The sequence below is a fragment of the Castor canadensis genome, chromosome 1, assembly GCF_047511655.1.
Source record: "Castor canadensis chromosome 1, mCasCan1.hap1v2, whole genome shotgun sequence".
NCBI classification, from domain to species: Eukaryota; Metazoa; Chordata; class Mammalia; order Rodentia; family Castoridae; genus Castor; species Castor canadensis.
Window position 1 is genome coordinate 192,078,772 of NC_133386.1, and position 23,445 is coordinate 192,102,216.

Consider the following 23,445-nt stretch of genomic DNA (forward strand, 5'->3'; position numbering starts at 1 on the left):
TTAAATAATGCTTGTGTTTTGGAGGATAGAGAAAATTGTCTCCCTAATTGACAGAAGTGGACTCTTTCCTAGTAACTGGCTGCCTTGACTAAAGAACTGATAGTTTAGCAGCCAGACTTCCTTTACACGAGCACTCACTATTTTGATCACTGAGAAAAACTGCACCAAAACCACAGCTTCTTGCTGCCAAAGGACAACTCCAAGTCTTGGAGATATCACCATAGCCATGACTATTTAAAACAACTTGCACCATACTTGTGCCATCAAAAGCCTCAGTGAACTCTAGATGAGCCTGAGGCCATATCTACCAGATGAGAAAGGGAAACCTTCCCCCTCCTAGCCTCACAGATGGCCTGAAATTGTTGTAAAACAATCTTTTATTTGCATGAATTAACTGCCTTGATAGGGTCAGGCACCCTTGTCACATCCAGTTCTGGCTATGTATGCAGGCGAATCAGCTAACTTTGTGAATGAGCTGGCAAACACCTTCCTGTGCTGTCCACTGGTGTTGCAACATTAGACTAATAAAAGATTATTTCTAGTGGTATTTTCTTTCAAAAATTTAGCCTTCATCATTAGTAGAGATGGTTAAATTGGTAAAATGAAAAAAGGAGAAGAGATGGCATGAGAGACAGAAGCAACCACAATTCTCATGGTGGCAGAGGTGACAGGGGCATCTGCAGCAAGAGCAATGACAAAGCCAAAGACACTGGCAGGGACAGCAGCAGCAGTGGCAGAGGCAGTGGTAGAACCAGTAGTCATTGAGTGACAGTGCCAGCAATGGCAGAAACAGTGACAGAGGCAGCAGGAAAGCTGGCAGTGGTGGTAGTAAGTGGTGTCACAGGCAGCATCTACCCCAGCAGCAGACATGGCAATAGCACTAGTGATGACAAGCAGTTGAAGTGTTCCAAAGAGCAGCCAGGGCAAAAACAACACAGAGCAGAACCAGTAGAGACACTGAGTGATAGCAGAAATAGAGAAAAGTTAAGAGATGGTAGAGAGCTGATGCTAAAGAAGAGACCCATAAAGATCCAGAAAAGAAAAAAAAAATGTGGATTTCTTTACAGTTCTAGAGAGCTGCTAAGCCTCAAGGGCTGAGAATACTGATAGAGGTCTGAGAAGAGTAAGAAGAACACAGTTGTTGTGTGGCTAGGGGTTCCAGCACCCAATTCGTATAGAGAGCTGTGTAGTGGTGACCACCAAGTCACCACTACAGAAGATTCTACAAGGAATTCTGCACACAGAGGATGAAAGCAAACAAAATCAGGAGAGGATGGAAAGTATCAAACCACAGGAGAAGAAAAGGCAAGTAATCAGAGAGGAGCATTGATTAGTCTGCACACATTCAAATCCATAAACAGGAAAAACATCTAAAAGGCTGAAATCACCACATACCTATTAATATTACCACTGAAAGTCAATGGATTCAACTCCCCTCAAAAACCATCATTTGGAAGATTGGATTAAAAAGGAAGATCCAACAAACAGTAGTTTACAAGGCACCCATTTTATTGACAGAAATAAACACTAGCTTATGTTGAAAGGCAGGAAGAAGGTTTACTAAGCCAATGACCTGCAAAAACAAGCAGGAGTAGCAATTCTTATACCAGACAAAGAAGACTTCAACTTACCTTGGTGAAATGAGACAAAAAAGGACATTTCATACTAATAAAAGTGGAAATGAACCAAAAGGAATTAACAATTATCAATCTACATGCACTCCATTTCAGTGCAGCCAATTTCATCAAACATACACTAAAGGACTTAAAAGCATATATAGAATCCAAAACAGTGGTAGTGGAAGACTTTAATGTCCCTTTATCACCAATAGATACATCATTCAAACAAAAAAATCAACAAAAAAATCCTAGAACTAAATGACACCAAGGATTAAATCTACCTAACTGATGTCTACACATTATTTCATCCAACAACAGTCCAATGTACATTCTTCTCAGCAGTCCATGGAACTTTCTCCAAAATACATCATATCTTAGGGCACAAAGCAAACTTCAGCAAATATAAGAAAACACAAATAACCCCCTGCACTCTATCTTATCTCAATTCACTAAAACCAGAACTCAACAACAAAAACAGCAGAGTAAAATATGTAAATAATTGGAGGATGAATAACACACTGCTCAAGGATCAGTGGGTCATAGAAGAAATAAGAGAGAAAATCAAAAGTTTTCTGGTAACTAAATGAAAATGAAAATAACACCAACCAGAACCTATGGGACACAACAAAGGCAGTCTTATGAGGACAGTTTTTAGCCATGAGTGCATATGTTAAAAACACTAAAAGACCTCAAATTAACAAACTAATGCTATATCTCAAATTCTAGAAAAACAAGAACAAGCAAAACTCAAAACAAGCAGAAGGAGAGAAATAAATAATAAGGGCTAAAAGTAATGAAATAGAGACAAAAAATTCAATGAATCAATGAAAGAAAAAGCTGGTTCTTTGAAATAATGAACAAGATTCACATGCCCCTGGCAATTCTGAGTAAAGTGAGTAAAGAAAGATTCAAATTAGTAAAATCACAAACAAAAAAGGGGAGAGAACAACAAACAACAAGGGAATCCAAGGAACCGTCAGAGACTATTTTGAGAACATATATTCCACTAAATTGGAAAATCTGGAAGAAATGGACAAATTTCTAGATATTTATGACCACAAAAAGTGAACAAGAGGATATTGGCCACCTAAACAGATCTATAACAAATAATGAAATTGAAATAGCAATAAAGTGTCTCCAAAAAAAGAAAAGTCCAGGACCTCACTTATTCTCAGCTGATTTCTACCAAACATACAAAAGCAAACTAATACCATCATTCCTTAATCTTTTCCATGAAATAGAAGTGGAAGGAACAATGCCTAACCACTATATAAAGCCAGTATTACCCTCACCCCCAAACCAGACAAGAACACATCCAAAAGGAGAACTACAGGCCAATTTCCTTAATGAACATCAATGCAAAAATCCTCAGTTAAACAATGGCAAACCAAATCCAACAACATTTCAGAAAGATCATTCACCATGAGCAAGTCTACTGAAATCCAGGGATGTAGGTATTTGTTCAACATACACAAAAATACAGCACATTAATAGAAGCAAAGAAAAAACCACTTGATCATCTCCATAGATGCAGGAAAAATCTTTGATAAGATTCCACACTACTTCATGACAAAAGCTCTAAGAAAACTAGGAATAGAAAGAATGTACCTCAATATTATAAAGGCTATATAGCCAACATAATACCTAATGGGGAAAAACTAAAACCATTTTCCATATAGTCAGGAATGAGTCAAGGATGCCCACTTTCCTCACTTCTATTTAACATTTTCCTGGAGTTCCTATCCAGAGCAATAAGGTAAGAAGAAGAAATAAAGGAACACAAATAGGTAAAGAAATAGTCAATGTATTCCTATTTGCAGAAAACATGACTTTATACCTCAAAGACTGAAAAAACTGTACCCCAAATCTCTTAGAAATCATAAAAAGATTCAGAAATGTAGCAAGATACAAAATCAACTTACAAAATCAGAAGCCTTTCTATACACCAACAAAGATTGGAGAAGACTACAGAAAGTGGAAAGATCTTCCATGCTCATGAATTGGCAGAATCAACATAGTAAAATTGGCTACACTACCGAAACCAATCTATATGTTCACTGCAATTCACATCAAAATCCCAATTACATCACAGATATAAAAAAAATCTACCCTAAAGTTTGTTTGGAAACAAGAGAGACCATGAATAGCCAAGGCAATACTGAGCAAAAAGAGCAATGCTGGAGGATCATAATACCCGACTTCAAACTGTACTACAGAGCAATAGCAATAAAAACAGCATGGTACTGGCCCCAAAACAGATATGAAGACGAGCAGAACAGAGTAGAGGACCCAGATATGAAAAAGAACAGGAAAAGGAAAGGAAACCTAAAGCCTGACTGTGGTTGATGCGCTCATTGTAGAGGAGCAAATCTGGTAATCTTACTCTGGCCAAGGCCACTATGGTAGGGGACCAGGAAGCAGTGAAGAGGTCTGTAGAGATGAACTAATGTGGGTTGCAATACACATGTGCATGGAAGCAGGGCTAGGAATCTCTCTGTATAGCTATCTTTATCTCAAATTGGCAAAAACTCTGTCTTACTAGCTCTTATATTTTCTCTTCAAAAAAATTGGAGAACAAAAGAGCAGACAGGTTCTGCACTGAAGAAGGAGGGGGAAGGGGGAAATGGCCCAAAAAATATATACACATGTGAGTAAATGTAAAATGATATAATAAAAACTTCTTTCATGATTAGGTCTATTAACATATGTATCTTTATAAGTTAGTTACTGTATAGATGAGCAGTATAAGAATGCCTTTTTTCATGGTCTCCTGAAAGATTTCAATGGTCATGTTGAACAAAAACCTGAATCTCTATGTCCGTAACAACAAGGCTGTCTTAATGTTGTCTGCTCTGAGTAACATCTGTAAGAAACTGTTGTAAGGAAAGATTTTATCAAATAATTACTGATGTTTTCTATTGATCATGTGAAGCTTTTAAATACTTAAACTAAACCTTAACTAAATTAGAGCTTATTTAAGTATTTGCTCATGTAAATTTCTCTCTAATGACCACCTTATTACTGTGTTCTTTCTCTAGACTATATCTAATTGTTTTACAAGCATTTGCAAAGTTAAGTGTTAGCTTGATATATGTAAAATTACAAAACGAAGATTTCTTTTACCCATGAAGATTAAATCTACACCTTTGGCATATAAAATGATTAATGAAACTTTTGACACTTGTACTGTTGTGATCAGTAACATTCAGAATAACCCTGCCATTTGGGCAATTCTGCTATTTAAAACTGACCTGTATTTGTCTTAACCATGTGAGTGTTGCAGTTTCTATGAAATGTATTTCTGTATTAGATTTGGCATTACAGGGGGGCATTGTCCTCTTAACTTGTAAGAGTTCAAAAATTAAGGATACTAGACTTTCACAGGATTGTGTCCCTGTGCTCCTGATTGTAACAAGCAGCACTTAGCATTGTTGTTTGAATGCTATCAGTCATAATTATTTTCCTAAAATGCTGTCTGCAATAGAAATAACTAAATGTTCTCTAAACTACTTTTAAATGTTTTAACCTTGGCTGTTCTGTCTTGTCATCCACAGTCTGTGTCCTTCTCTGGAACATTTGCAATAAAACCATAAGAATGATGTGACTAAATTAAAAAAAATAGAATATTTGAACTGGAAAATAAATTAACAGATATTAGTCAAACAGAATGAAAAGAGAAAGTGCTCATAAAAATATATAACATTGCAACAATGTCCAACAGATTAATATACAAAAAAGGAATAAAGGAAAATAAATATTAGATGATATAATGGTCACTACTTCTCTAAAAATAAGAAATGCATTACACCTCTCTTCCAAAAATATAAGATCTTGGGAAGGACAAATATGAAATGCAAAGAAGAACTGAAAGTCAAGATGTAAAAAAAAGGGACATTTATGCAAGTATCATGTTTTCTGTGTAAGTGCAATCTCATAGAATAAGATGACAAAAAAAGCAAGTAGAAGGGAAATTTTAGAGAATAGGAAGTGTATGAAAAGGAGGATAAGAGATGACAATATATGGACAATATGAACAAAGTGCATGAATGTATGGAAATATCAGAATTAAACTGATATTATACATAATTAATATGTACGTTTAAAAACAAGTTGCATGTCTAAATTGTTCCTGTATCCATTACATCAAGTTCAATGTTAATAAAGATAACTTACTCTGTAGATTTATAGATAAAGAGCCCATCTCAGTGTCATGTGGCTCTAGTCGCAAAAACTCAAGAGGTTGTAATGGGGGTATTTCTTGATTCTAAGAATTAATGCAGACCTGGATAACACAGCAAAACTCCATCTCAGAAGTAAAAGATTAAAATATAATTAAGTGCCTCCTCTGAAACTGAAAAAAATTCACCTCAACTCAGGAATCTCAATGCTGGCTGATAAAGATAATTTAAAAATTGTGAAGGCATTTAGAGGGAAATACACATCTCATACAAAATAAAATGGAATACAGATTTTAGCAGATGCTATGAAAAATTATCCATTTCTGGAATTATTGGTGATTAATATTTGCAGTGGTGAAAGAGAAGTATTAACAAAGAATTTAACATCCATTTTATTGTCTAAAACGTCTTTAAGATAGATCAAGCTTGGATAAAGTCTTTTTCAGGAAAAGTAACTTACGTACAAACATACTTACAATCATACATATGCAAAGTTATGTTGAGATAAATTATAGCCACATCTTTACTTCAATTAATTTCAAGAATAGGGAGTTTGAGAGAAGTAAAAGGAGTACAAAAAGGTAAAGAAACTGTCAAAATATCCCTATTTGCAGATGATATGATCCTACACCTTAAAGACCCAAAAAACTCTACTCAAAAGCTCCTAGACACCATCAACAGCTATAGCAAGGAGGCAGGATATAAAATCAACTTATAAAAATCATTAGCTTTTCTATACACCAACAATGAACAAAAAGAGAAAGAATATATGGAAACAATTTCATTTACAATAGCCTCAAGAAAAAAAATACCTAGGAGTAAACTTAACAAAAGATGTGAATGACCTCTACAAGGAGAATTACAAACCCCTGAAGAAAGAGATTGAGGAAGACTACAGAAGATGGAAAGATCTCCCATGCTCATGGATTGGAAGAATCAACATAGCAAAAATGGCTACACTACCAAAAGCAGTCTACATGTTTAATACATTTCCCATCAAAATCCCAATCATTTCATCACAGAGATCGAAAAATCTACCCTAAGTTCATTTAGAAACAAAAGGAACCGCGAATAGCCAAGGCAGTACAGAGCAAAAAGAATAATTCTGGCAGTATCACAATACCCAACATCAAAATATATTACAAAGCAATAGCATTAAAAACAGCATGGTACTGGCACAAAAACAGACATAAAGACCAGTGGAACAGAATAGAGGACCCAGATATGAATTAACACAACTATACCCACCTTATTTTTGACCAACGGGCCAAAAATATATGATGGAAAAAAGACAGCCTGTTCAACAACTTGATCCATGTCTATCACCTTGTGCTAGTAACAACTGAAAATGGATCAAGGACCTTAATAACAGACCCAAAACACTAACGTTAGTACAGAAAGGGGCAGTTAGTACACTCTGGACCTAATAGGTATAGGAAAGGACTTCCTCAATAGAACCCCAGCAGCCCAGCAATAAAAAGAAACAATGGAAAAATGGGATTCATAAAATTAAAAAGCTTCTGCACATCTCTCTAAACTAAAGAGACCACCCACAGAGTGAGAGAAAATATTTGCTAGCTATACATCAGACAAAGGATTGATAACCAGAATATACAGGGAACTTAAGAAATTAAACTCTCCCAAATCAATGAACCAATTAAGACATGGGCAACTGAATTAAATAAGAACTTTCTCAAAAGAAAAAATTCAAATGGCCAAAAACCACATGAAAAAATGCTCACCATCTCTAGCCACAAAGGAAATGCAAATCAAAACCACACTAAGATTCCACCTCACCCCTGTTGGAATAGCCATCATCAAAAACACCACAACCAAGTGTTGACAAGGATGTGGGGAAAAAGGAACCCTTGTACACTGCTGGTAGGAGTGCAAGCTGGTGCAACCACTCTGGAAAAAAATTTGGAGACTTCTTAAAAATCTAAACTCAGATCTGCCATATCATCCAGCAATACCATTCCTGGGAATATACCCAAAGGAATGTGACACAGGTTACTCCAAAAGCACCTGCACACCCATGTTTATTGCAGCGCTATTCACAATAGCCAAGTTATGGAAACAACCAAGATGCCCTACTACCGATGAATGGATCAAGAAAATGTGGTATTTATACTCAATAGAATTTTACTCAGTCATGAAGAAAAATGAAAACTTATCATTTGCAAGTAAATGGATAGAGCTGGAGAATATCAATCTGAGCAAGGTTAGCCAGACTCAGAAGACCAAAAATCATATGTTCTCCCTCATATGCAGTCTTTAGGTCTAAGGAAAATACAGCAATGTTGTAGGACTTGGGTTACATGACAAGGGGAGAATATACATGGGATGTACGGGGTTAGATGGAAAACCCAAAACGTGAAAGTATTTGATGTCCCCACTCCAGAGGAATCAATACAGAAACCTTAAAGCAATAGAGGTCAACGTGAGAAGAGGATCAGGAAACAGTGTAAAGATCGGTTAGAGATGAGTCAACTTGGGTTGTAACACATTTGTACATGGAAGCAATGCTAGGAATCTCTCTGTATAGCTGTTCTTATCTCATCTAGCAAAAATGCTATGTTTTTCTTATTATTGCTTATTTCTACTCTTCAAAGGAACTGGGGAAAAGGGCAGAACAGATTCTGCCTTGAAGGGAGGGCAGGTAGAGGGAGGGAGCAAGGACAGGAGGGAAAAATGATTCAAACAATGTATGCACATGTGACTAAATTAATTAAAAAAAGAGTAGAGAGTATGGCATCAGAAGGAAACATAGTTCTATGCAAAGAAAGAAAAATAAAAATGTGAAAATGAAGGTAAATATAACAAATTTTAGAAATTTTAATTCTTTTAAAAATAAATTACTAAAGCAAAAGTATATTGAAGCACTTGAGGTTCATTATATAACTAAAAGTAAAATTTGTGACAAGTATAGCACAAATATTTGAAGAGTATAATTGGATTTATACCACTGTTAGTGTCTGATACTAAAATTATGTCATTGAAGTATACTATAATATATTAAAGTTAGATTTTATATTCAAGTACACCAAAAAGAAGATAAAATGCAAAAATTTTCAATACTGTCTTTTAAAGAAAGGATGCTACAACGGTCCCCGCAAATATTAAAAAATATATATTATAACAATCTTTTGCTAATAAATTTGTAATTACTACCTACAAACACTGATAATTTGAATTCTTTGTGTATCTTTTCCTATCACTAAAATTTCTCCCCTTATCTTACTGCTCTAGCTAAGAACTCAAGCACTGTATTTCATGAGAGGTGAAAGGTCAGGCACCTTTTTCTCATTCCTATTCACAGGAAATTATTTCAATTTTCTCCATGTGGTATAATGTTGTCTACAGGTTTGTCATGGAGAGCCTATATTTTGTTTAGCTATGCTCTTTCTTTTTCTAGTTTCCTCAGGGCTTTATTACTGGAAGCTGAAAAATTGTGTCTAAAGCATTTTCTACATCTATCGAGATGTTGATGTGATCTTTATCCTGCATTCTATTTATGTACAGCAATAACTTTACTGATTTGTATATGATGAAACATTATTATTGAATCTTTAGAATACAACAAAAATGATGTTGTATGATATTTATAATGGGTTCTTGAATTCTTTTGCAAGGAATTTATTGTGTATTTTGGCATCTATGTTCATCAGGGAAATGGTCTGTAGGTTTTTGCTGTAGTCATGGTAATTGTAGTAGTTATGTCCTTATCTACTTTTGATATCAGGATAATATTGCTTCATAGAAAGACTTTGGAAGTGATCTTTCCTTTTTGTATTATGCAATAGTTTGAGATGCATTGCTTTTAGATCTTATTTAAAAGACTTTTAGAATTCAGCTGTGAATCAGTCTGCATGGTGCTGAGATTTTCATTGTAGAGAGATAAGAACTTCTACATGCTCATTGCTTATTATGAATATATGTAGGGTTAGTGTCATCTTTGATTAATTGTAATAGCTCATATGCATATGTACCTGAAATATTCAGTTTCTTCTAACTTTTCTAAGTTTTTGGGCTACAAGTTTCGAAGTATTCCCAACTAATTATGTGGATTTCATTGATATAAGATGAAATATCCCCTTTTTCATGTCTCAATTATATCTATTTTAAAATGATATGACAGTATAATTAGAGGACGCTAAAATGTCCAACAGATGCTGATACACTGGATCAAAATTTCCCAAAGCATAGGATACAAAATTAAAATAAAGGGATGAGTACTTTTCTATATATCATTAATGAACATGTTACAAAATAAATCAGGAAAGCCATCCCATTCACAATAGCCTCAAAAAATATAGAGGAATATCCCTATCCAGGGAATAAACCTACCTAAGAAATTAAAATCAAAACACTTGTAAAAGAACTGAATAAGACTCTAGTAAATAGGAAAAACTTCCATATTTATGGGTCACCAGTGTTGATATTGTGAAAATGACTATATTATTGAAAGTAATCTACAGAATCACTAGAATATTCATCAGTTTCCAAGACATTCTTCATAGAATTAAAAATAAATTCAAAAATGCATATAGAAATACAAAACCCAACATGGTTTAACATGAAATTTTAATTAAACATAAAACCCTTATAAACTGTGTGAACATCGTTGTGATTAGCAAAATTTAATATTACTATTATCTACCAATCTGTATTTTTGAAAGCAAAAGACAAAAAAAATCATATTTTGCCATTGTGCATTACGTTCTTCTTAAATACTACATTCTGTTCATTTTATATAATATTTTAACATGGCAACATGAACACAATATTACACTTTATTACAGATAGCATGTTATAATAATAGGGCAAGCAGTGATAAAATGTTCACATTATAAGGAAAATACAAATAGCTCTAATTTCTCATACTGCTTTTAGATTATCATTTAAAATATTGCAAAGATGCTTTTTGGGCTAAAAGAAAAAGAAAATAAAGTAATCTCACTTTAATGACCTTAAGAATTTTTAAAACTTAAATTCTGTCTACAAAAATTATATTTTCTGATGAACATTTTTGCCAACACAAACTGACAGTATGAATTTTCTAAATCACAGGAATAAATGAAAGGAAGTTAAAGTTAGATGTTATAAAAATCACTAGAAATGAGAAAAGAAGTTATGAATCTATGAAATGACATAGGCATTTACAGTACCAGAGATAAATTGAAAAGGTCAAATATAAACTTTTATTAAATTCTTATTACAAGTAAGAACAAATACTTATATCAACAACTATACATTATAGAGAATGCAAACACACAAGCCAACAAAAGTCACAATCCTTTCATATGGCATCAATATTGAAAAAGGCAAAATCGTGAAACAAGAAAGTCAAGAAATATAGCACAATCTAAAATATTTAACAAGTTAGTTGACAGTTTTGATGTTTCCTATAACTTAAATTAACTGATAAAATAGAAAAATTGTGCTTTCAGGAAACATTTAGGAAAAAAATGGATCATATTTTTATGCAAACAGCACTAATATTAATTTCAAAATTAATTTATGAAAACACATTCCTTTAATATTGGTATTCAATTTTATAGAAGTTTAAACAACAAAAAATTACTTAGAAAACAAATATTTCAAAGTATCCTTTGTACACCAGAGAAAATTAAAACTTCAATTCCATAACATGTAGATAAAATTTAACAATAAAGAAATATTAGAAAATGACTTGGCCAAAAAATATGGGATGCCAATAGATCTTAACTCATTTTTAAATCAGTGTTATATAAGTTTTCACCATTAAGAATACAAAATATTTAATTCAATAATTCATTTTCAAGAATATTAAAAAGCTAAAGGAATCAGATGACAGTCAATGAAACTAGTGTTGTTTTAATTTTTTTATATTGCTGTGGCTTGAACTCAGAGACTTAGGCTCCTAGACATCTGCTCTACCACTTGAGCCTCTAAGAGAATACAGTGCTTGATATTCATGGAAGTGTTTGGATATCAAGTTTCACAGGAAACACAAAAATAAGAACTCTCACTGCTTGAAGATTTTTAAGTTAGTAAATTCACTGTGTTTTAGGTACACAGCATTGCAAAGATAGACTCATGATTTTGCCTACATACTGAAAGAAAATTAATTTCATAGACAAATAGTTGACCACATGTTAAAGTTGTAACTGAATGAAGTAAATTCCACATAGAAAATGACAAGAATGGACAGACATACACTCACAATTATTTATAGAGAACATGCACAAAATTATAAATAATTTTTACGATGTCATTCTTCATAAATTTTGTTTTTTCCAAATTGTTTCCAGTTAGAAAACACCATTTTAGTATAATTCATTTTTACTTCAATGGCTTTATTTATTCTCGGTACCAATAGAGAAACTGCTGACTGTTTTCCTTTGCAGCTATTTTTTTGTTCATGAATTAAATTAACTGACCTGTATTTGTAAAAACAAAAGTGCATATTCTTCAAAAGGCATTGTTCATTACAATATTGCAGGAATGTAAGTCCTGCCATGATAATTGACAGTACTGAGGATTATTGCTTTACATAAATCTAATCCATCCTCTGATCACATGGACATAGAATTACTATTAATCTTGTGTGATAGAGAAAGCTTAGATTTAAACTTTGAGTGACCTATAAATGCTTGTTCATCTAAGAAGTATTTCTCACTTTAAAGAGAATGACTTCTGAAACATGTATAATTTGCCAAAATGGATGTCTATTTTTAATAAAAATTGTGTAAATTTGGAATATATAAGAAATGCTTTATGGTATACTGCTAAGAATTAGATCATATTCTTTAATTTTGAATGTTATTTTTCTTTAAAAGTCACATACATTTAGCCGGTAGATTTATACATACTTTATGACTGGTAATCACAGAATGGAAATTTAAATACATCCTCCTGGGTGTGTCAAAAACCATGTTTGAGTAAATTTATTTCAGCTCAAAGAAATATAAATGAAGCAAATCCATTGTTTTTAGAGGGAGTCCAAAGTCCTGTCCAACAGGAAAGAAATTAAAAATGAGTTGAAATGCTTAACAGCACTGTTACATTAATTGCCTGGAGCCCCTTCTCTTCTGCATGACTCTAATGAAAGCATTTTTCACTTCTTTTTTCTAAGAATATAAATGAGAGGATTCAGCATGGGGACCACAATGGTGTAAAAAACATAAGCCATTTGATCCTTTCCCAAGGAGTAGAACTTCTTTGGTTTTAAGTAAGTAAAGATCGTAGTGCCGTAAAAGATGGTGACTCCCAGGAGATGGGACGCAAACGTAGAGAAGGCTTTCCTGTGGTGGAATTAATTTTCAGAACAGTACAGAGAATGGACACATAAGACATTGTGATTAGCGACACCATTAAGGTAGAACCAGCAGAAATGAATACCATGATTTCACTATAAAAGGTATCCTCTCAGGACCAGGCTAAAATTAGGGTGTATCACAGGAAAAGTGATGTGTTACATTGAAGTGGCAGAAATGTAGTCTACTCATGCAAATCACATTGAAAGAGGAATCCAAAAAACCAGTCATATAGTTTCCAGAAGAGAGGGCACAGCACAGCCTTGTGGACATAATAACTAGATACTGTAGAGGATTACAAATGGCTGCATAGCGATCATAGGCCACGGAAGAGAGAAGAAAACATTCAGCAGCACCAAACAAAACAAACAAGTACATCTGTGTGAAGTAGCCTGTGAATGAAATGCTCTTGTTGGAAATCACTAAGTTCCCTAAGGTTTTAGGAGTGATGACATTTGAGTAACAGAGATCAAGAAATGACAGGTGACTGAGAAAAAAGTACATAGGAGTGTGAAGGTGTACATCCAGGTGAATGATCAGTATCATCCCTACATTCCCCAGCACAGTGACCAGGTATATCAGGAGAAAGAGCACAGTGAGCATCAGCTGGATCTCTTCAGAGTCTGTCAGTCCCATCAGGATGAAGTCAGGCACGCGTGTGATGTTCCACATACTCATAGTGTTTTGTTCTATACAGGTTGGACATCAAAGTTCATGCTTCACTCAAATGATTCTAAAATGCATTTTGTTTTTATTAACTTTCATGTTTTTTTAAGTAACTTACATAGTCTCCTAATTAATAATAAATAAATAAACTATCACTGAAATAATTGATTTTGAAATATAGATATGGATATAAACTGACAATTGGATATCATAACACAAAACTTAACATACTTCATAACTAGAATGTACTTGAAGCTATTCTAAATTATTTCCATTTACATATTTTATTTACATGAAATATTATACCATAGACAAATCCAAAATAACTTGCTTGATGTCAGTGCCAATTCATGCTGACTCTATCATTTTATTTTATAATTTTTATTTCAAAGACCATAATAGTATATTACTTTTCATAATGAGTTCAATGACCTGAGCAAAATGCCAGATATATAATGGACAATGGTAGAAAACATCTCTAGTGTATCATTTACTGTTTTCCTGTTAACATTCACAAACTCTAAGTAAATTTCATTTTAGTGGATTCTTAGGGAATATTATGATATAGACCACATGTAAGGATTTGCATGCAGGACATGAAATAATTTTCTAATTTGATAATCCAGAAACAAATTTCTTCTAGGATTATGCTTTCAAAATATTCACATTTCTTTTAGAATCTTAGTCTATCAACTCTACATTGCTGACAATACTCATGATAAAGCCCAAATAATATGTGCATACATATTCTCTTAATAAAGATCCTCCATAATTTTATCCAATATAAAACATTTCATTTTTAAGAATACTTAACTGTGATACAAACTTGGTCAAAAAATCTTTCTTCCAATTTTTTGCCCCAAAATTTATCAGCCCAGCTTTTTTCACAAAAAGAATTTGAAATCCATTTAAGGAGGTGAAAAAAATCTGTAATGTAGCACTGGTGGTCCTTGACATAGTTATCATTAAATTTTTGTGCACTCATTTCTCTATTCTGAACAAAGTTATATCAGTCTTGATATTTTGTTTAGTTTTGTCAGATAAATTTTTACCAGAAATGTATTTTTCAGGAGAATCCCAAGATGCTAGATCTACTATGAATATATGCAGAGCATTGTGTGTTGTGCCTTTCAGTCTGGTAAATCCAGTGTGTCTCATTCAATGGGCATTGGGGATCACGCAAGAGTTTTCTCCCCTCAGGGACCAATTTCCATGGAAAATTATTTGGCTTGTTTTCAAAATTTTAATGATTTCATGAATAAAACTTTTGCCTTCTCACAAAGAAGGTCCATAAAGAAGAAAATGGTGAATGGACCTCTGCTTGGTGTACTATTTTTTTAAAAATACTTTTAAAATGACACATAATATTTATATAAATGTTTGAGGTATAAGATTTACATAGCATGGTTTTTTAAGTAAGAAAATTTTCACTAGTGTGCCAAAGAGGAATTGTTCATAGAAAATATTTATTAATGTATGACTGAAACTATCAAGAATGAAATATTTTGTATTGAATATTGAAATGTTTATATTGTTAGTAAAATGTTCTATTTAAAAGCAATAAGAAACACCAAAATTCAACGAACTGAATGAAAGCAATTCTAAACTGTTAATATATTAATGTGATTTCCCTTTTCACATAATATTTATTTGAACATATACATATAAATTTGCATAACTATTATATTATTTATTCAGTTTCATTATCATTTTGCACACAAAATTTTTATAATAAACCATCATCGATGCTATGTTGACTTCCACTATGTCATCTGTTTTGCATTTGCTCATGTCCCATCATTCAGTAAGTGAACTGAGTGTTCATCAGCTGATAAATACACCTTTTGAGTCATCACAGAAATGTGCAGATTCTCTGTACTGGTTCAAATTGTCACCTGTTGTCTGCCCACCAAAAATAAGCAATGTGCTTTCAAATTTCATTACCCTTTTTAAGTTCAATAAAAGAAAGTCAACTACTCAGGAGCTAGAGATCATGAGGATTTTGGTTCATATCTAGGCCAGGCAAAAGTCTGTGGTACCCCTATGTGAACCAATGGTTGTGAGTGGTGGCCCACTCCTGATATTCCAGCTGCTGCAAGAAGCATAATAGAAAGATGGCAGTCCAGGCCAACCCAGGAAAAGTCCAGACTATTTGATGTATTTTAAGAACATTTGTAAATGCTCCAATGTACCCCTACCCAGCAGAAAATAAAATACAAAAAGTGAGACACTACCTCAAATATCACCAGAGCAAAACCTTAATGGAGTGGCTGAAGTGGTAGAGCACCTACCTAGCAATTGTCAAGTCCTGAATTCAAACCTCAGTATGGTCAAAAAGAAAAATATTTAAAAAAGCAAAAAAAAATCATCCTTAACACAATGAAAGATTTTCCAATTAATTTAGTGGTCTACAGGTCACTTCCTAGGTGTGTAATCAAACTAATTTTTCATAAAATGAGAATTTATAGTTTGCTAAGTGGGGAGAGCTAACACCAGTGGAAGAGAGGAGGTATTAGGAAAAAGGGGTAAGATGGTGAATACAGTGCAAAATACAGTGAAAAAATGTGTACACATGTGAGTAAATGAAAAAATGATACTGTTGAAACTTCTTCAGGAACCGGGGGAGAGTGGGATGAAGGAGAATGGCTGAGAAGATGAATTCATGTATGATATATTTGATACATTTTGTAATAACCTATGTAAATGCCTCAATGTACCCCCAACCAGCACAAAAACAAAGGAAAAAATAAAATAAAATTTCATAGCTGTACTGCCCACTTGCCAGCCAACTTGTTAAACACAAATTTGGTAATTTTATACAAAATCCTTGCATACTAAACATGGTGGTGATGAGCAAATAGATTACTACTATTATCTATCAATCAATATTTTTGGAAGCAAAACAGATTTCATATTTTGCCATTGTTCATTGAATTCTTTTTAAATACAATATCTACATACTGTATACAATTTTAACATAGCAACATGAACCAAATATTACAAATTGAATTATTTTGGACAACATCTTATACAAAATATAGCATGCAGTGATGCAATACTGAAGTTATAAGGCAAATGAAAATAGCTCTAATTTTTATACTGCTTTTAGATTACAGTCATTTAAGCTTTGTGAAGATTATTTTTGACATATATGGAAAACAAGATAAAGTTATTTTAAAGACTTTAGGAATTTTTTTCAACTTAAATGTTGTATATAACTCTATATAATCTCTTGAGCCTCCTCTCATAATTTTATCAGCAGGGCATAAAATTTACCTGGAACCTATGATTTACTAAAGACTATATTTACAAAATAAAGGATGAATCAATGAATGAGTTATATTTCTTACATGTTTAGATTGTTCAATGAGCTTAAAGTTGTTAAAGAGCTTAGATGTGTTCTCTCATTCAATATACTTTTCCTTTTTTTAAAAAATTGATTAATTTTAGTAGGACTTTGGTTTGAACTCAGGGCTTTAAAATTGCAAAACAGATGCTCTACTGCATAAGCCATACATCCAGTCCTCAGCATATTTTTACATAAAGTTCTCACTCTTTGCAGATCACTTCCCACTCACCTGCCAACTCACCTCTTTTCTCCACAGCCACAAGTTCAGTTTATGGTCATTTTGGAACATTAGCTGAAGCTTCAGATAGGAAATGTTGGGGGGTTAAAAACATAATAGATCAGAACCTATAACCTTGATATGCTGAATAGTTTAAAATTAAGGACCTCAGAGAAAAGTCTCTTTGATCTTCTCCAATCCTCATTTCTTCTATTCTTGTCTCCCCCATGACAGGTAAGACATTAGAATTTCTCTACCCTATGTGAGGTTATCAAAATGATGAGACTTCTTTCCCAAACTATGTCATAAAAAAAAGAACCATCACTCTGAACTTATACATTTTCTCTGTACAACATTACCATAAGTGAATTCTCTGACCCACCTTATCTGAAAGTGTATAATCTGACACTCATATCAGAAATGCCCTGACGTATACAAAAGAGAGAGAGGGAAAAGTAAAAAGGAGGAAGAGGAGGGAAGGAAGGAGGGAGACAGAGGAAGGAAGGAAGTAAGAAAGAACTATTAGAACTACTACCCAAGGAGGCCAAGAAGAACCTAACAGACAGGCATTGTGGGGTCCTTCTCCTTCAATCTGTAATCTTCAGATCATAGCCTTTTGTACAATCACATATCTACAGAGTTAGCAATTCTTCATGAAATACAAAGATAAAAAATAGGAAACATTTCCTGCTTCACTAGGTCACCATGCTTGCAGTAATTTGTGTAACATAAAACAGCTAAACAAGTTTTATTTTTATACCTATCTATAAGCCTTAGTCACATGGAGGAAACTTAACTATCTTTGATAATTATAATATATACATACATGAAGCTTTGTATACACAGAACAATTATATAAAGTCTTTAAAAGGATTATTTCATGTGATCTTCATAACGGCCCCAAGAAAGTTTTTTGTATTCTGTTTTTATCATAGATGAGGTCGACGTATAAAAATTTAAGTAATTTACTCAATTGTCTGTAGTGTTAAGACTGGCATTAGCACTCAGATGTAAGTAGCCTGGCTACACAGTTTCTGCCTTTTGGCTTGTTGAACATGGGACAAAATAAGTCACTGACCTCACTTACAGTTTTCTTACTCAGTTTATAGACAAAAAGATAGGACATACTGAAAGTCTTCATTTAGTCAATGGCAGAAAGAAAAGAGACAGGAATGAATTAAAATCTTTTGGAACAGTGGCTTTCTTGGATATTATAATTCATACCATTCATTAGATGCATAATTTGTACTTTCTGAGCTTGTGTGATCAACATAAAAAGAGGAAAGAAAGAATGATACAAGAGAGGAAGCATGGACAAAGTGGGTGAGGTAGGATGAATATGATCAAAGTACATTACATGTATGTATGAATATAGCATAAAGAAATGCACTAAAACCTGTCAGATAAAGGAAGGAAGTGGGAACCAATGAAAAGAAAGTGTAATAGATGGGGACATTTGATGAAACACAATATCTGCATGTATGTAAATATAAAAATGAAATTCCATTTACAATTAATATATGCTGATAATTTTTAAATGAAGCAAAGAAATCATTTAGCAGAATAAGAGCAGAGAGGATGAGATCAGATAGCTCTGTACTTATATTCAGATTCCATTACATTTTCAAGGTGCAGAGTAGTGATATTTCACTATTACTAATGGAATTCGCTATGTAGGAGATTTTAATAGAACCATAGCAATGAATAAGACATAGGAGATTACAAACATGTATTTCCACACAGGACATAAAAACTGAAAACCATTTTTAACCTTCACATTATTTTTAAAAAATCATAAAATCTAAAGAGTAATAACTTTCTGTGAGCCTAATCCAGTGATGAACTTGCATATGTCCAAATAATTTGAAATCCATAAAAGAGAAGATCCTCACAAACAAAATAGAGCATATGAAACCTTTCACTTTAGAAATTGGACAAATGATGTGAGAATGTGAGGCCATCAGGAAGGTATGTAGGAACAACTCAGCTACATTAAAATAATCATTAGAGTCAATGAATATTTGAAAAGAGCAGACTTTTGACATGAAAGAGTGAGCATTTTTGTCTCAAAGTTTTCTCTGCCAAGCCATAATAATGTTTATTTGAATTCCTAATAAAATCAACTTGAGTAGATACACATGTTCTTGGTAGTTTTTAAATAAAGCCATTGGTAAATGCTTGAAAATATTCTAGGTCAGAGGGTAAACAGCATGCATGAATATGCCACAAAAATCAACAAAAATTGTCCATTCCAATACTGGAAATAAATATGAATACACACAAACACATCACAAAGAGAGACAAAGAAAACTGGTAGTAGATTCATCAGTAGAGTAAACACAGATTAGGAAAGAATATGTGAACTTGAAAGTAAACTGATAGATATTAATCAAATCTAATGATAGACAGTGTTAATAAAAATATGAAAGAGCATTGAAATATTTAAAGACATAATGGTCACTCTTTGTCTAAAAATAAGAAATACTTCAAACCATTAGTCTGAAAATATAAGAAGTTCTCAGCAAGGACAGATATGAAATGTAAACAAGAACTGGAGAGCATCTTATTAGGTGAAATAAGGCAGATTTTGGCCAGTTCTATGTGTTTGCTCTATAAGTGGAATCATGAAAAACAAGATGATGCGAAAGTAGGAGGAAGACTATTGGAGATTAGAATGGGTGTAAAGGGGAGAGTAAGAAAAGGTAGTAGAAGAGGATATGAGCAATATATGTGCATGTCATAAAATATCACAATTAAACTGATTCTTCTGTAGAATTAATATTTTTATAAAACAAACTTGCATGTGTAAATTGTTTCTGCATATAATATACAAATTCATATATAATAAAAATAACTTGCTCTATTTATAATTAAAAAGCATGACACAGTGGCATGTAACTGTATTTCCAGATATTCATGAGGTAGTGATAGGGTTATTTCTTGATCCCGAGAATTTGATACAGACCTGGGTAACATAGCAACAATACATCTCAGAAATAAAAAGTTAAGGTATAATAAATGTTTATTATGAGACTGGAAAATATTCACCTCAAGTCAGGAATCTCAATACTGATAAACGAAGATAAGTAGAAAATTGTGAAGTCATTTAGAAGAGAATTACTTTAATGATAAAAAAGTAGAAATAAATGCATCCAATAGTTGTACAAAAAAAATCAGTCTAATGAACATGTAATTTGAATTGCATAAGAAGAATGGAAACTCCAATATAAATATTTGAAAACATGGCCAAACCTTTGTTTAAAATGAACATCAACCTATAAAATGAACTTAGGTTGGGTCTTTTCTGTCAAAAAGTTTAATCAATAACTGCCACTGTTACAAATATTAGTCTCCCTAACTTGTTTTCCATATGCTTTATGAGCTCTACTTGACCTGATAAGAAGTCCTGTTATGGAGAAAGTGTTGTTTTTCGTAGCTGAGCAAGTTCCTGTCTTCACAGATGTCCTGGTTCTGAAGATTATCACCTAAGACAGCTATTATTTCACTGAACCTTTAAACTTTTTGCTTCCAAGCTTCTTTACCTGAACTGTCACCTTTCAAATCACCCAACTGCATAACCGGTGAACCAGAAACCACTAGAGACAAAATCAGAGAGGACTTCCTGCTCAGTGAGCATGCTTACCACACTCTTTGTTGATTTCACATGGTTTTGCTGAAGCAAATTTTTATTTGTCCAGTGACTTCCAAGTTTTGTCATCTCTGTCCTGACACCCCAATATTCTGAATTAATTTCTAACAAAACTATAGGTACCAAATAATCAGAAGCCCAAAGGAAGCATAAAAATTATATTAGACCAGATTCTAAAGAGAAACAGGGAGAGGTTTTATTATATATAGAGAAGAAAGATTTATCATAAGGAATTGGGTGATGTGAATATAGTTGATGGTAAAAGCAGCAGAACTGATAAGTTAGTTCTAGCCCAAAGGCAGTGTTCTAGAGAGGAAGGAGAGTCGCTGACACAAACGAAGTCCATAGGCAGTCTGCTGAGAGATTAGCTCTTGCTCTGAAAAGGCTAATTTTTTGCTCCATACTGTCCTTCAGCTGGTTGCTGGACTATCATCTACAGTGTGTTGGGCAACTCAAATTCCACCAACTTCAACATCAATGTCATCAAAATTATCCTCACAACTACATGCAGATTAATATTTCCTGAATATGGATACCCATTACCAGTGTAAGTTGACACAATAAAATCAATCATTACAGATGTAACCCTTGCAAACTTGACATTCATGTGGTTACCCTTAAACCATATTTGACTTCCAAATGAAGAAAATAATGTCATACTTCTGCTGAATATGACATTCTACTCTAATTACAGCCAAAAATCTCCTGACCCTCTTTCTGCAAAAAAGAATGTGAAATCCTTAATTTATATCTGTTCTTTTTGATATCCTAAATTAAATGTCAAGTTGACAATATTTAAATAATATGATATAAAATCAGTAAATCCTGATTTTGTGAGCTACTATTACTGAATATCTGTGACTAGGTATTTTATGATTATTATTATGATATGATTATTATTAGTTATGTCATGCTAGTGTTCAGAACCAAAGATTCATGCATGCTATAAAAGTGTTGTACCACTAAGCTATATCTCTAGCCAGGTGAGACTGTGTAATTTATAAACAGCAGATTAGAAGTTCACTTTGTCTCAGTTTTGAAAGCTGGGAAACTCCGAATTATAATACCAGTATTTAATTTTTGGCAGGAGTCTTTTTACTGGGTCCTCATGTGGTAAAAAGTGGAAAAACAAGAGAGTGAGTGTTCCAAATGCTTCAAGAAGCCTCTTTTATAAAGACCTTAGTCTCATTAATAAGGAAAGAGACTTTATGATAACTACCTCTAAAGACCCCACTTTTTGATGCTACCACAATGGCAGCATCTGAATTTTGTTGAATATATTCAAACCATTTCACTCTTGACTTTATGTTCTTCTCATACAGAAATACATTTAATCCATCTCAATAGTTTCAAATAGTCTTTGCATATTCCAACATCAACTCAAGTTCTAAATTCCAGAGATTCATTTAAATCAGATTGGACTGAGACTCAAGACATGATTCATCCTGAGATAAAGTTAACTTCAGCAATTAGCCTATGAAATGCAACAAATTATTTGCTTCTAAAATATAGAGGCAAAGTAGACACAGAACAACCATTCCTATCACAAAGGTAAAAACAGAACTATGAAAGGAGTAACAGGGCCTAAGCTTAAGACCTAATAGCCAAACAACTTTCAATCTTAAGACTGGCGCACAATCTTTCTTGACCTGTGGCAAGGTATTAGGACCCAACAGCCATATGCCTGCCTGCATGCATGGTGTTGCTGGCCAAAATGCCTATGTCAGCTCTCATGCATTGAAGTATTGTGCCTTTGCCTGTGCCTTTCCCAGGATGATGCAGCACACTGATGACTCTAGAGACCACAGGTCTTAGGTGTGGCAATGCATCCATGGCTACACTAAGCACTGCCATAGTGGAAGGTCTCTGCATTACTTCAAGCCTCTTGTCAGTTATCTTTCTGGACCAAGGGGCTATCAAGACGGAGGAAACCATATCTCCACAGCTCGTGCACTCTGATAAGAGGCTTTAGTACTACAGCTCTTCACTTTTGGATAATGCTTGCATATCATGGAAGTGTTTTTTTCACCTGTGAATATATAGTAGTGAACTCCCTATTAGGCTATCATTTTGGCCTAGAAAGAGAATGCAATCTGAAAGGACTGTGAACCATGGTGTTTTAGGACAGTTCATGTAAACTATATGGGCCTTTGGAGCATGCTAAGGCCGTCTTCATCATACAACTTTGATTCAATGAGGGAGTGAGTGCTTCTGGACATACCAAAATTTGACATTAGAAAATAACCATTTCCCATGGGAAGCTAAGTCATGTGGCAACATGGTAATCCATTGCGAAACAATCAGTATTTACTAAAATCCATAGCAGTCTATAAACTTTCTCTAAAGATTATTCACCTGTACAGGATGACAGGGCCCTGATCCAAAACCTTCAAGGCACATATAGGGGGTTGAAAAATTCTCCAAGCAGTTTCCCAGTCCATCACTGACATCTCAAGAATTTTGACCTGG

The 23,445-nt window shown here is 33.6% G+C and overlaps 1 pseudogene; it reads right to left on the minus strand.

The window, feature by feature from the left end:
• Nucleotides 1-12,840: 12,840 nt before the first annotated feature.
• Nucleotides 12,841-13,773, minus strand: LOC141421724 (olfactory receptor 8H1-like; annotated as a pseudogene).
• Nucleotides 13,774-23,445: the final 9,672 nt, after the last annotated feature.